The following is a 12,517-nucleotide window of genomic DNA, read 5'->3' on the forward strand; positions in this document are numbered from 1 at the left end:
ACCATCATCTTGGAATGTTAAAGTTAATTTACATTGAATACACTTTCCTACTTCAAAGTAAGTGCATGTCTGTCTTTAACAGGTAATTGACAGCTCCGGACCCTCTCTTCATGCTGTCTGAACCTCCAGTTACATCTAAAACACTCATGTCAATCCAAAGGAATCCTTTGGACTTTCTGTCAATCATCTTTTCAGAAATGAATATGTCCAAACAACCTGCAACTTTATAATCAGTTGAAACTGTTGTTCCAAAAAGCATTATGTTTTACTTGGTATCGCCAGAGTCCATCCTGCATTTGCAGTGAGCTGTGTGAATTCTGAATACACAGAACATCTCAATGACCATTCAATACAGATGAATAGGCCCCTCTGATATATAAAGAACTCGATTACATGTTTCAATAAAGAATAAAAAGTGCCTTTCTTTCTCAAAAAGATCTCTCTTGTTTTGGCTGTAGGTGGAATAAACATCAGCACAAATCAAACAGCTGAGCTGCACTCTATCACTTTTGATTATAAAATGCAGAAACATACCTATCACCACCAAGTTGCTCCACATCCTGAATGGCCTAGTAGGAAGTATTGATATTACTGGTAATTCTAAATGGCCACCTAACCAAGTACACGTCAGGAGAGTAAAACAAAACCATGCATCTGCTGTCAAGTGAAAACTCATTACCCCTCATTCATTTCCTCTGCTTCCCTACTGGGAGAAGGAAATGGCAACCCACTCCAGTGTTCTTGCCTAGAGAATCCCGAGGACAGAGGAGCCTGGTGGGCTGCTGTCTGTAGGGTCACATAGAGTCGGACATGACTGAAGTGACTTAGCATGCATGCATGCATTGGAGAAGGAAATGGCAACCCACTCCAGTGTTCTTGCCTGGAAAATCCCAGGGACAGAGGAGCCTGGTGGGCTGCCATCTACGGGGTTGCACAGAGTTGGACACGACTGAAGCGATTTAGCAGCAGCGGCAGCAGCAGCTTCCCTATTGTATCACCTTCGTCATTCTTTAGCAGGCAGAGAGCGCAGGAGGAGAGACGCTCAATAAATAAAGTATAAATGCATTTTGCGATGACAAAATGTTAAATAAAACACTGCTCACATCAGAGTGACAGCAAGGAGGCCAGGGGAGGAGACAGCAGGAGAACACTGTACAGCCTGGCTACGTTCGCCCCAGGTTTTCTGATCTCCTCCCTGTTAAAACGGAGCTTTCTTCTTATTGTTTAGTCGCTCAGTTGTGTCTCTTTGCGGCCCCGTGGACTGTAGCCCACCAGTCTCCTCTATCTGTGGAATTCCCCAGGCAAGAATACTGGAGCGGGTTGCCATCCCCTCCATCAGGGGATGTTCCTGACCGAGGGATCAAACCCTCGTTGCGTCTCCTATATCGGCAGGTGGGTTCTCTACCACTGGGCTACTAGGGAAGCCTGAAATTTTCTTAGAGGGCTTTTTGTGAGGCATTTCAGTTCATGGATTAGAGAATGAGGGAGCGTGTTGTAAGATGTGCCCCAAAATGAGAGATTGCAGACAACGATTTGCTGTTCATTGAATCACTGGCTTCCATGGATTTCTAACTCGTGTTGGCTCATGGACTGTTGAGCTTGGGTGTCTCGTTGCTGAAATGGAGGTCATTTGATTGGAAGTGATATGATTTGAGCCAGAAGCCACCCATGGCTCAACTGGGCTTCTCTGTGCGACAGCAGGGTGGTTCCAGTTTTAAGGAACACAAAAACCACCTAGGGGTCTGAGGGTTAGCAGGTCCGGTGGGACCTGAGATTCTGCACTCTTAACAAGCTCCCCTGGGACACGGAGTCTGCTGGCACTGGGGCCCCATTCCCAGGAGTGAAGCCCTGAAGTGGAAGTTCTCTAAATCTATACAGAAATGAGGTCTGGCAGAGGAACGTTTTAACTTAGATCACAAGTTTTCATCCAGGGGTTGGTCACACATTTAGTGAGGCTTGCAGGGAAAAGTGGGTGCCAGTGACAGAGCAGCAAGATTGCAAATGACACTTCTAAGGCCTGAAGCTACAGGTAAGTCAATGGCATCACCTACATTTGACTTGGAGCTTCCAAGATGGTGCTTCCCTGGTAGCTCAGCTGGTAAAGAATACACCTGCAATACAGGAGACCCCAGTTCTAGTCCTGGATTGGGAAGATCCCCTGGAGAAGGGATAGGCTACCCACTCTAGTATTCATGGGCTTCCCTGGAGGCTCAGATGGTAAAGAATCCACCTGCAATTCAGGAGACCTGGGATCGATCCCTGGGTTGGGAAGACCCCCTGGAGAAAGACATGTCAACCCACTCCAGTATTCTTGCCTGGAGAATCTTCATGGACAGAAGAGCCTGGCAGGCTGCAGTCCATGTGGTCACAAAGAGTCCGGCATGACTAAGCACACACACAGGTGGCGCTAGTGGTAAAGAACCTGCCTGCCTGCAGGAGAGATAAGAGATGGGAGTTCAATCCCTGGGTGGGGAAGATCTCCTGGAGAAGGGCATGGTAACCCACCGCAGTATTCTTGCCTGGAGAATCCCATGGACAGAGGAGCCTGATGGGCTACAGTCCGTAGGATTGTAAAGAATCAGACTTTACTGAAGCAGCTTATGGGAGGAGAGGACATTTGATTTATTGTTTGTAAAAGAAAAGAGCAGATTTGTAGCCAATGCCTGACAATATGTTTCTGGAGAAGCTTATCGTTCATTTGTTCACTGAGACTTCCTCACAAAGCACCTACTAGGACCTAATTTCTGCAGCACTATCTGGGGACAGCTCTGAACTGATGCTCCATGGATCGCTGTGTTGATGGCAAAGTATGGGGCACCCGAGTCCTTGCAGAAGGATCTGGGGCTCTGTCAACATCCAGTCACACCCAAGAGAGCCTTCCATTCATGCATAGGAGACAGCAGAAATAAGAAAACTGAGACCCACCCCCCACTGCCCTCACATTATTATTATGGCTGCCTGCTTGACTCTCCCTTTCATTAGTATTATTATCCTTTTGCAGCACATCTCTCCTCCTCAGTTTAGACTGACTTAGCAATGCAAACCCTCAAAATACAAAGAGTGCCTAGATAGGACAGCAAGGATTGAGTCCTGTTGGGAGTGATATGGAAGTACCAGCTCTGTTTCATCCTTCCCACTGGTGGTCATTGCCTGGAGGGTGGGAGGAAGAGAAATTGACCGATTCCATGCCATTCCTCAATAGGACGTCATTGATCTCTGCTGTCCTCTCTTGGTTCCCTGTCACAACTGCTTTCTCAAACCTCATTGAACCATTGTAAAGGTCAACATGTGTGTCTGAACTAGAGTTCCCACTGCCGACTGAGGATGGATGAAGCTATCGCTCCCACTGGCTGCTAACTGGTCTGCAGACACTGAATTGGTGTCAGAATTCAAATCATTATTTCTCTGCCTTTTTTCCCTGAGGGTATCCCTTCTCCAAGATCTCCATACGCCTGACCCTCGCTAGACCTCCAGTTAAAAGGGGCACCTGTTTTCAATGATGGGGACTTGCTGACACTCATCCAGTACATGGACCACATTTGCTCTTCAAACGCCGTGGCTGACGGTCTTGATGTGTTTTCCTATTGCTTGTGTTACTCAGTGATGTGTAGTTCAGCCTGGAAACATTTCCTTTGACTCTCTGTGATGTTTTCAAAGGTAGGAACAAACCCCATCTTTTTTTTTTTTTTGCCTTCTGCTCAGTGTCGGGTAAGGCTGTGATGGCCGGTGGGAGCAAAGACGAGAAACAGAGAGGGTTCCCTGACCTCTGTGCATGCTCGCTTTCCCAGGGACCTCGTGAGCTTCTCTGTAACCCGGAAGGGCAGCCTGAGCCCACCCTCATTTAGAACGTGGACTTGGATAGCAACATGTTGGCTGAATCGGTTACAATCTTCAAAGAGCAGGGACTCACTCTGCACCCACTGATGGTCCACTGCATCCATCTGCTTGGAGACCTGTTGCAGGCTCATCTTCCCTACACCCAGTGAGAACCCTGCCAACCACTCCAGGCATCCAGAGGAGCCTCTGAGGGCAATGTGTGATGCTCCTTGGAGTCTCTTCACTCTGAAGTAGATGAAAGTAAAGAGGAAGTGGGACAGGTTCCTCCCAGCTCATCCCGAGGCAGAGTTGTGGGCTGTCTGCCACACTCTCCTAAGATGTGAACACATCTCACGTCTCACTTCTCATAGCAGGTGAGAGGCTGCTGAGCAGTGCTGGAGCCAGACTGGGTCTCAGAGAGGCTGTGTTCATGGCTGCGGTATCCTGGTGTGATGTCCACTCAGTGGGGTGGAAGGAGGCTGCAGGTCTGGAGCTCCAGGTCACCCAGAGAAAAAACAGCCTCCCCAAGACATAGAGCGCCCACCTGCCCACGTGCCCCAATCTGCTGTCACAGCCATGTGGCCTGGTTCTTAATGAATGTGTGTTTCTGAGTACACACGAAGCAGATCCTCCCGCCCCGAGAAAGGAAATATTTCCTGCTATATCAGTAAACAAGAATATCACAGTCATCAGTGATTCTGGCCCTCCGAATATGAATTTCTGAGCTCTAAGGGCACTCAGGAAGGAGAAGAATTCTGTTATCTAACAGCCATCAGACTGCAGCCACTCCCTATGGTGAGCCCAGGGGATTTCAGGATGTGAAAACAACGCAGGACAATGGCCCAAGAGAGCTGAGATGCACATGAAAGGAATGATTTCAGTGAGTCTAGACTCTTGCATCTTCCCATAAGTAGAAACGCGCTAAATTCCTTAACTTGGGATATCTGGTTTTCTTTAACAATAATCTTTTGATGTTCAAACTACCTGCCCTTTGTTGCACAGCTTCTTTTCAACCTGGCTCCTCCCCTAACGTCCTTGGAGCACTTATCTCAAGGTCACTTGAGATGCTATCTTCCGGGCTTGGAGTCCTAAAAATTCCCACCAAATAAAACATAACTTTCAACTTTTATGTTGTGATTATTTTTTTAAGTCAACACCCCTTTGGTGGGGATTTTCTTCATCTTCCAGGAGGCAGTGAGTCTCTACATTGAAAGTACCGTGGCCTGAGGAGATGGGTAAACAGAAGGCAGGATCATTCCTGTACCTGTGGTGATTAAACACAGGACCAGAGTCCTGGCTTCGCTTTCAGCTCTGAGATTCTTGCTGTTGGCACTGAGAGCAGCTGCCTCTCATCTTTTCTCAGACATGCTTTTCCCCAAACATGCTCTAGAGATACACAGCTTTCACTGCTGTGATCTCTTTATGGATTGTTCCTTTATTGCACATTTCATGTTGGACATCACCCTAAGGACTTTTCAGATAGGCACTAACGTCATTCCCATTTTGCAGAGGGGTAGACCGAGGCATGGGAAGTGTGTTCATGGAGCTGGGGATGCTGGTGGAACCCACAGTCTCACCTGGATGCCCTGCTTTCAGAGTGTTAGTTGCTCAGTTGTGTCCAATTCCTAGCAACCCCCTAGACCGTAGCCTGCCAGGCTCCTCTGTCTGTGGAATTCTCCAGGCAAGAATACTGGAGTGGGTTGCCATTCCCTTCTCCAGGGGATCTTCCCAACTCAGGGATAGAATCTGGGTCTCCTACATTGCAGGCAGATTCTTTACCATCTGAGCCACCAGGGATCCTCTGCTCTTAGCCGTCTGCTAAAGCTGTCTTGTTCTTCCCTTGAAGGCCTGGCTTCCACAGGAGGACTAAGCCAGCAGTTAGAAGCCTCTAGTGAAGGGGCCTCTATGGACAAAACCACCGTTCTCACTGCCTCGGAAATGGGGAAAAATGGAGAGTCCCCAAGTAGCATTTACATCCATATACAATGAGTTATTGACCATGTAATTGGAGTAAATGCTCAACACGGGAGTAGAAATTGTAATTAGGTCTCTGATTCCTCTGAATCCCAGTGAGAGGATCATGTGAATGCCGGAATCAAGATTTCAGGATGGAACTGGCTTTCTGCTGACTGTCTCCAAGTGGGGAGTTGGGAGCCTCAGTCCTTATCTCTCCTGTGGGCAACTTGCTTCATTGCTGCCTTTAAGGAAGGAACTAGGTCATTCCCTCGGAGGATGTAACAGGAATATTAGAGGCAGTAAATGAATATCCTGTCGAGTGGAGGATGATAAATGCATTCTCATTATTTGATGTAGGCAGACAGATAAAGCAGAGAGATTACTTTGCTGACCAAGGTCCGTATAGTAAAAGCTTTGGTTTTTCCAGTAGTCGTGTATGGATGTGAAAGTTGGACCATAAAGAAAGCTGAGCACCAAAGAACTGATGCCTTCAAATTGTGGTGCTGGAGAAGACTTGCACTGCAAGGAGATCAAACCAGTCAATCCTAAAGGAAATCAGTCCTGAATATTCATTGGAAAGACTGATGCTGAAGCTCCAATACTTTGACCACCTGATGCAAAGAGCTGACTCATTGGAAAAGACCCTGAGGCTGGGAAAGACTGAGGGCAGAAGGAGAAGGGGGCAGCAGAAGACAAAATGGTTAGACAGCATCACTGACTCAATGGAGATGAATTTGAACAAACTCTGGGAGACAGTGGAGGACAGAGGAGCCTGGTATGCTGCAGTCCATGGGGTCACAAAGAGTCAGACATGACTTACTGACTGAACAGCAACAACAAAAGATGGAACAGCCACAGATGGAAGTCCAGTGGGCACGGGGCAGCCACGCCGGGGAGCGTCAGGATGCATTTATTAGCAAATGTTTCATGAAATCAATCTGACCCCACTTGCTCTTTTTCTTACTTGGACATGCCGTCCAGCCATTTTCGACATCATGCCATAATTGCCACCAGCTCCAGCAGCCTGGGCAGGTAGCGAGCACACAGTGGGTGCTCAATACTCGTTTACCAAATGAATTGTGCTAATTATTATGTTTAAAGGGATGCTGCATTGATTGTTCCATCTTTAAGAAAAAAGGAGGGTGAGCAGCTTATTACAGGCAGCACAATATCTGAAGAAATCTCTATCTCCCTTTAGGCCCACTTTCCCAAGTTTCCACTACAAATAATACAGCTATTTAAGCCGACAACAAGTATGTATGGTGGCTGCTCCCAGCTCAGCGGAAGCTAAAATCATCAGCTTCATACAGTGTGCACTGTATGAGTCTCAGGTTGTTTACATGCCCACGTCCTGGTATTATGTGTGAGCTTTATCCCCCTGCTTGCCTGTGGGTTGGCGATGACATGTCATAGGCCAAACCCCACCTCCCTCTGGTATCCTATGACCAATGAACTACAAATGCTTTTAACATTTTTGACCTTATTTTTTCATATAGTTCTGAGGCTTCCCTGGTGGCTCAGATGGTAAAGAATCTGCCCACAATGCAGGAGACCCAGGTTAGATTCCCAGGTTGGAACGATCCCCTGGAGAAGGAAATGGAAACCCACTCCATTATGCTTGCCTGTAGAATTCCATGGCCAGAGGAGTCTGGTGGGCTACAGTCCATGGGGTTACAAAGAGTCAGACAGGACTGAGTGACTAACACTTTCACTTTAGATTTCCAGAATCACTGAGAAGCTAGTATATAGAGTTCTATATGCCTGTTCCCTCCTCACTAAGCCCAGGGACACACTTCTTCTCCCTGTTAACAGCTCATACTAGTGGTTCATTTTCTACAGCTGTGAGCACTGACTGATGCACTGTCATTAACCCAAGTCCACCATTTACATTAAGGTTCAGTCTTTGAGTTGTATAGTTCTATATGTTTTGACAAATATAATACATAATGGCCTGTATCCACCATTATAGTTTCATATAGAATAGTATCATAAACTCCCTAATATACCCTGTGCATCAACACAGTCAAGAAACCAAAAGGATCGTAATATTTCATGACATGTGAAAATGCTCTGCAATTCACATTGCAGTGTCTGCAAATAAAGAAAGTTGTACGGGACCCCAGCCTCCTTAGTTTGTTTCCACATTGTCAAAAGCTGCTATTGCTCTTCCTGAGTTGAGACCATGAGACCTGCAAAGCCACAAATATTTATAGCTCATTGAAGTAATTTTATTTTAAAGTATTAGTCACTCAGTCGTGTCCAACACTTTGCAGCCCTATGGACTGTAGCCCTCCAGGTTCCTCTATCCATAGGATTGCCCAGGCAAGAATACTGGAGTCGGTTACCATTTCCTTCACCAAAGGATCTTCCCAACCCAGGGATTGAATCTGTGTCTCTTACACTGGCTGCTGCTGCTGCTAAGTCACGTCAGTCATGTCCAACTCTGTGCAACCCCATAGATAGCAGCCCACCAGGCTCTCCCGTCCCTGGGATTCTTCAGGCAAGAACACTGGAGTGGGTTGCCATTTCCTTCTCCAATGCATGAAAGTGAAAAATGAAAGTGAAGTCTCTCAGTCGTGTCCGACTTTTAGCGACCCCATGGACTGCAGCCTACCAGGCTCCTCCGTCCATGGGATTTTCCAGGCAAGAGTACTGGAGTGGGGTGCCATTGTCTTCTCCATCTTACACTGGCAGGCAGGTTCTTTACCAGCTGAGCCACTAGGGAAGTTCTATCAGACATCATTGCTGGGAAAAGTAAATGCTCACAGTGACTCTATTAGGGGAACACACCTGGGTGCTGACACCTGGCCACTGACACCTGGCCTCTCCTAGGCTTCCCTGTGACTGTCTTCCATCCACTCATCTTTACCTGCATCCCTACGTTGTGATAAACCATAACTGTGCGTATCACTGCTTTCCTGACTGCTTTCCTGTGCATATCCACTGCTTCCAGTGGATCCCTGAACCTGAGGGCGGGGTCTCCTGACCCGCAAAAGACTGCTGGCTTACTGGTTTTGCTGAAATGTGAGGTTAACAGAGCATGAAGAGTTATCCCTTTCACAGATGCCCACGTGAAGATCCGCCACAATTCTTCCACCATCACCGGAGTCTACAAGCAAGAGGGAGGGTCTCTGACCTTTCCTCATATTGTGCTATTTCTGTCTTAGCTGTTTTGAAGCAGATACAATCATCTCCATTTCAAAGATGAGAAAAGGAGGGCTCGGAGCAGGTAAGCAACCCACACTGAATTTCAAGGTCAGCTGGCAGCAGAGTCAGACAAGCCCAAACCTGATCTGTTTGTTTGTTTTCTCAACTACAAATTAACTTCCAAAGTTTCCAGGAGTCTCTTGGATTAAAAACTCATTTTCAGTCTTTTTATTAAAGATGTATTTGACTGAATGTGACACAGAAGGGAAATTTCAGAGAAGATCTGGAAGTTCACATTTGAAGAGGTTTGTAAAAGCCAGATAAAAATACAGGATTTTCTGTTCCAATTAGAACTGAATGTTAGAATTTAGTAGTATCAGGTCACTGTGACCCATAAAACTTGGCTCTTCTCTTTATGTGAAGCTTTTTTTTGGTTGTTTTCACTGGGAAGACATTTTCTTTTAAAAACCTAGAAAATGCAAGAGAACAGAGCCTGGAAAGCTTTTTTTTTTTTTTTTTTCCAGCTTTCTGTAGACAGAGGCAATCAGCTTCATATTTGGGTGCATTTTGATCAACTCTCCAGATGAGAGGTAGTAATTTATGATAAAGTTATTTAATTTAAATTAGGGTTCGTTGGCTGTTAAGAGTGGTTCTCTGGCCAGACAGCAGAACAGAGCCTGAATCTTTCGGGGTGGAGAAGATGCCCAAGACCTTAGCATGAGAACCATCCAACTGGATTCCATGGCACATCTGAGTCACTGGGAGGTGCTTATATCATGCATTTCTTCAAAAAGGCTCTCAGAGGATCTTCCATTGTTAAATCATCTCTTACAGTCACTGAAGTAGACAGTTTCTGTCACACTTTCAAGAAAATGTATCTGGGTGTGTATTTCATGAGCAGGTGGATGTAGAGACTGTCTAGGTGTCAACCCTACACCTGGAAAGTCTATGCCTGGGTGTAAAGTTCTTAGATTTTCCACTTTTTTTTTTAATAAATGACAGCTCAGCTGTACTTCCTTCTGGCAGGAGTGTGGCATTGATCTCAGACCACACACGTTTGTGCTTGTTTTCATGAAGGCATATATTTTCCTTCTAAGACCAGTCTTTGGGTTTATCTTTATTTTATCATTTTAATGTTTGCTGAAATGTGTCTAACTTTGGTCCATTTTGACTGATTTTTCCTTGGAAAATGGAGGACATTTGCCTCTTGTACTCTGAGATATTTATCACGTTTCCAGCAATTTTTCTGTGATTGTGTCATGGATAATTGTCTCTGTTTCAGTCATTCTGGTATTTTCCTTAGAAATAGCTATGATTCCTTGCACTGGTTTTCTTATCTATAATTAACCATGTCATCTTATCACTTCAAATTCTTCATTAGCGTTGTGCAAGAGTGTCTCAAATTCTCCATTTTTCTCTGTGCCTTCATGAATCTCTTAGTGGGGACCTGAGAAAGCCTGGGTCAGGTGAGGACGCTGACCCATCCCCGCAACACGGCCTGACTTGGGAACCTGGAAAAGTCCTGAGGCATCTTGGCTTGACCTAACGCTTAAGAAAAATCTTATCTCCCAAACAGCAGTTAAAACTCAGGCTTAATTCTATGATAGAGAGATCATTTCCCTTAACCAAAATACAGCATGCTGATCATATGGTATAAATCACTTATTCATTCTATAAATATTTATTGGTTGCCTTTGACAGAGCAGTCACTTTTCTAGTTCTTGGAAGAGAGAACAAAACACAAAGTCCCTGATCTAATGGGGGAGACAGACGATAAACCAAACAAGTAAGTAAATTATGGCGAGTATCAGAAGGTGTGAAGTATTTAGGGACAAAACAAAGAGGGGGAGAAAGTAAGGTTTGGGGAGTGTGTGTATATGACAAAGACTCCTAAGATGTAAGCTTGCTTTCTTTTGTATTAAATGTTCCGTTTCCGATGCTTAGGAACCAACACCGACAGCTCTCTGATTATGTATGTCTCGTGTACAATCATTTATTCCATGTAAACTAATAACAATGGAAGTTTTCTAGTTTAAGGTCCTATTACCTAAACACTTTCAAGGTAAAGTGCATAAGGCCATGCCACGCCATGCTTAGTTGCTCAGTCGTGTCTGACCCTTTGTGACCCAATGGACTGTAGCCTGCCAGGCTCCTCTGTCCATGGAATTCTCCTGGCAAGAATACTGGTGAGAGCTTGCCATTCCCTTCTCCAGGGGATCTTCCTGACTCAGGGATCAAACCCACATATCCTGTGTCTCCTGCATTGCAGGCAGATTCTTTACCCACTGTGGCATTGGGGAAGCCCCAAAGTGCATAAAGTTCCAAGCCATTTCTCTTTCTCTGGACAATGGAATCAGCTGGTTGACCACCCTTCTACCTTCCATACCTGTACCAATTTGTTTCTGTGGGGATTTGCATTTCAATGGTTTAAAGGATGCAATAAAAACATAAAACAAAATCGGGTTCCACCTGAGTCCTCTCAACTGGCAGGAAGGATTTCTGCCTTTGAGCATTCCAGTCACTTCTGGGGATGTCATATATCTCACTTCGGTGTCACTGAGAGCATACTGGAGGGTGAGATGAACAGTTAACACCAGGTATTTCTAAACCCTCTTAGAAGGAACACCTATTTCCCCCAGAAACTGAGACCTGGCACCACTGCACTCCTTCTCCCCATAGGAAGAGTGGTGGGAAGAGCAGAGCTCCACCTGAAATGTCCTCACCCTAATCCCTGGAACCAGGCTACACAACACAGCCACAGGGACTTCGCAGACTCGATTCAATTAAAGATCTGGAGCTGAAAGTGTGTCCTGGATGCACCCATATCCCTCACAAGGGTCTTTAGGTGAATAAGGGAGGCTGGAGGGTCAGAATGGGAGTTGTGAAGACAGAGAAGAGGTGGGAATGACACCACTGCTGACTCTGAAGATGGAGGAGGAGGCCACGAGCCAAGAAACATAGGCACCTCTCAAGCAGGAGAAGCCAAGGAAGCCTCCCCAGGGGCTTCCAGAGGGAACCAGTGCTGCCTACACCTTGGTCTTGTTCTATCCCAAGAGACCCACCTTAGACCAGACCACGTCTAACTCACAGAGCTGTCAGATGATTAGCTCGTGCTGTCTTAGCTGCTAAGTTGGTGGTAGTTCATTACAGTAGCCACAGGAGGCCAATACGAGGACCACTGTTTGGACTCCCCTGAAGCTGAGTCAGGATGGCCAAGGATACTCACCAGATGACCCTGGGTCACATTCCCTATGGCCGTTGTCTCAGCCATGGGGCCAATGGGCAGGTATTTGGGTCTGCCTTGTCTAATGCTGTACCCGATTAACCTCATGAGAAGAGTTAACTCATTGGAAAAGACTCTGATGCTGGGAGGGATTGGGGGCAGGAGGAGAAGGGGACGACAGAGGATGAGATGGCTGGATGGCATCACAGACTCGATGGACGTGAGTTTGAGTGAACTCCGGGAGTTGGTGATGGACAGGGAGGCCTGGCGTGCTGCGATTCATGGGGTCGCAAAGAGTCGGACACGACTGAGTGACTGAACTGAACTGAACTGAATTACCTATCACAGTGTCTAAGCTGCACCTGATGTTTGTGG

This window comes from Bos taurus, chromosome 13, assembly GCF_002263795.3.
Source record: "Bos taurus isolate L1 Dominette 01449 registration number 42190680 breed Hereford chromosome 13, ARS-UCD2.0, whole genome shotgun sequence".
Taxonomy (NCBI): Eukaryota; Metazoa; Chordata; class Mammalia; order Artiodactyla; family Bovidae; genus Bos; species Bos taurus.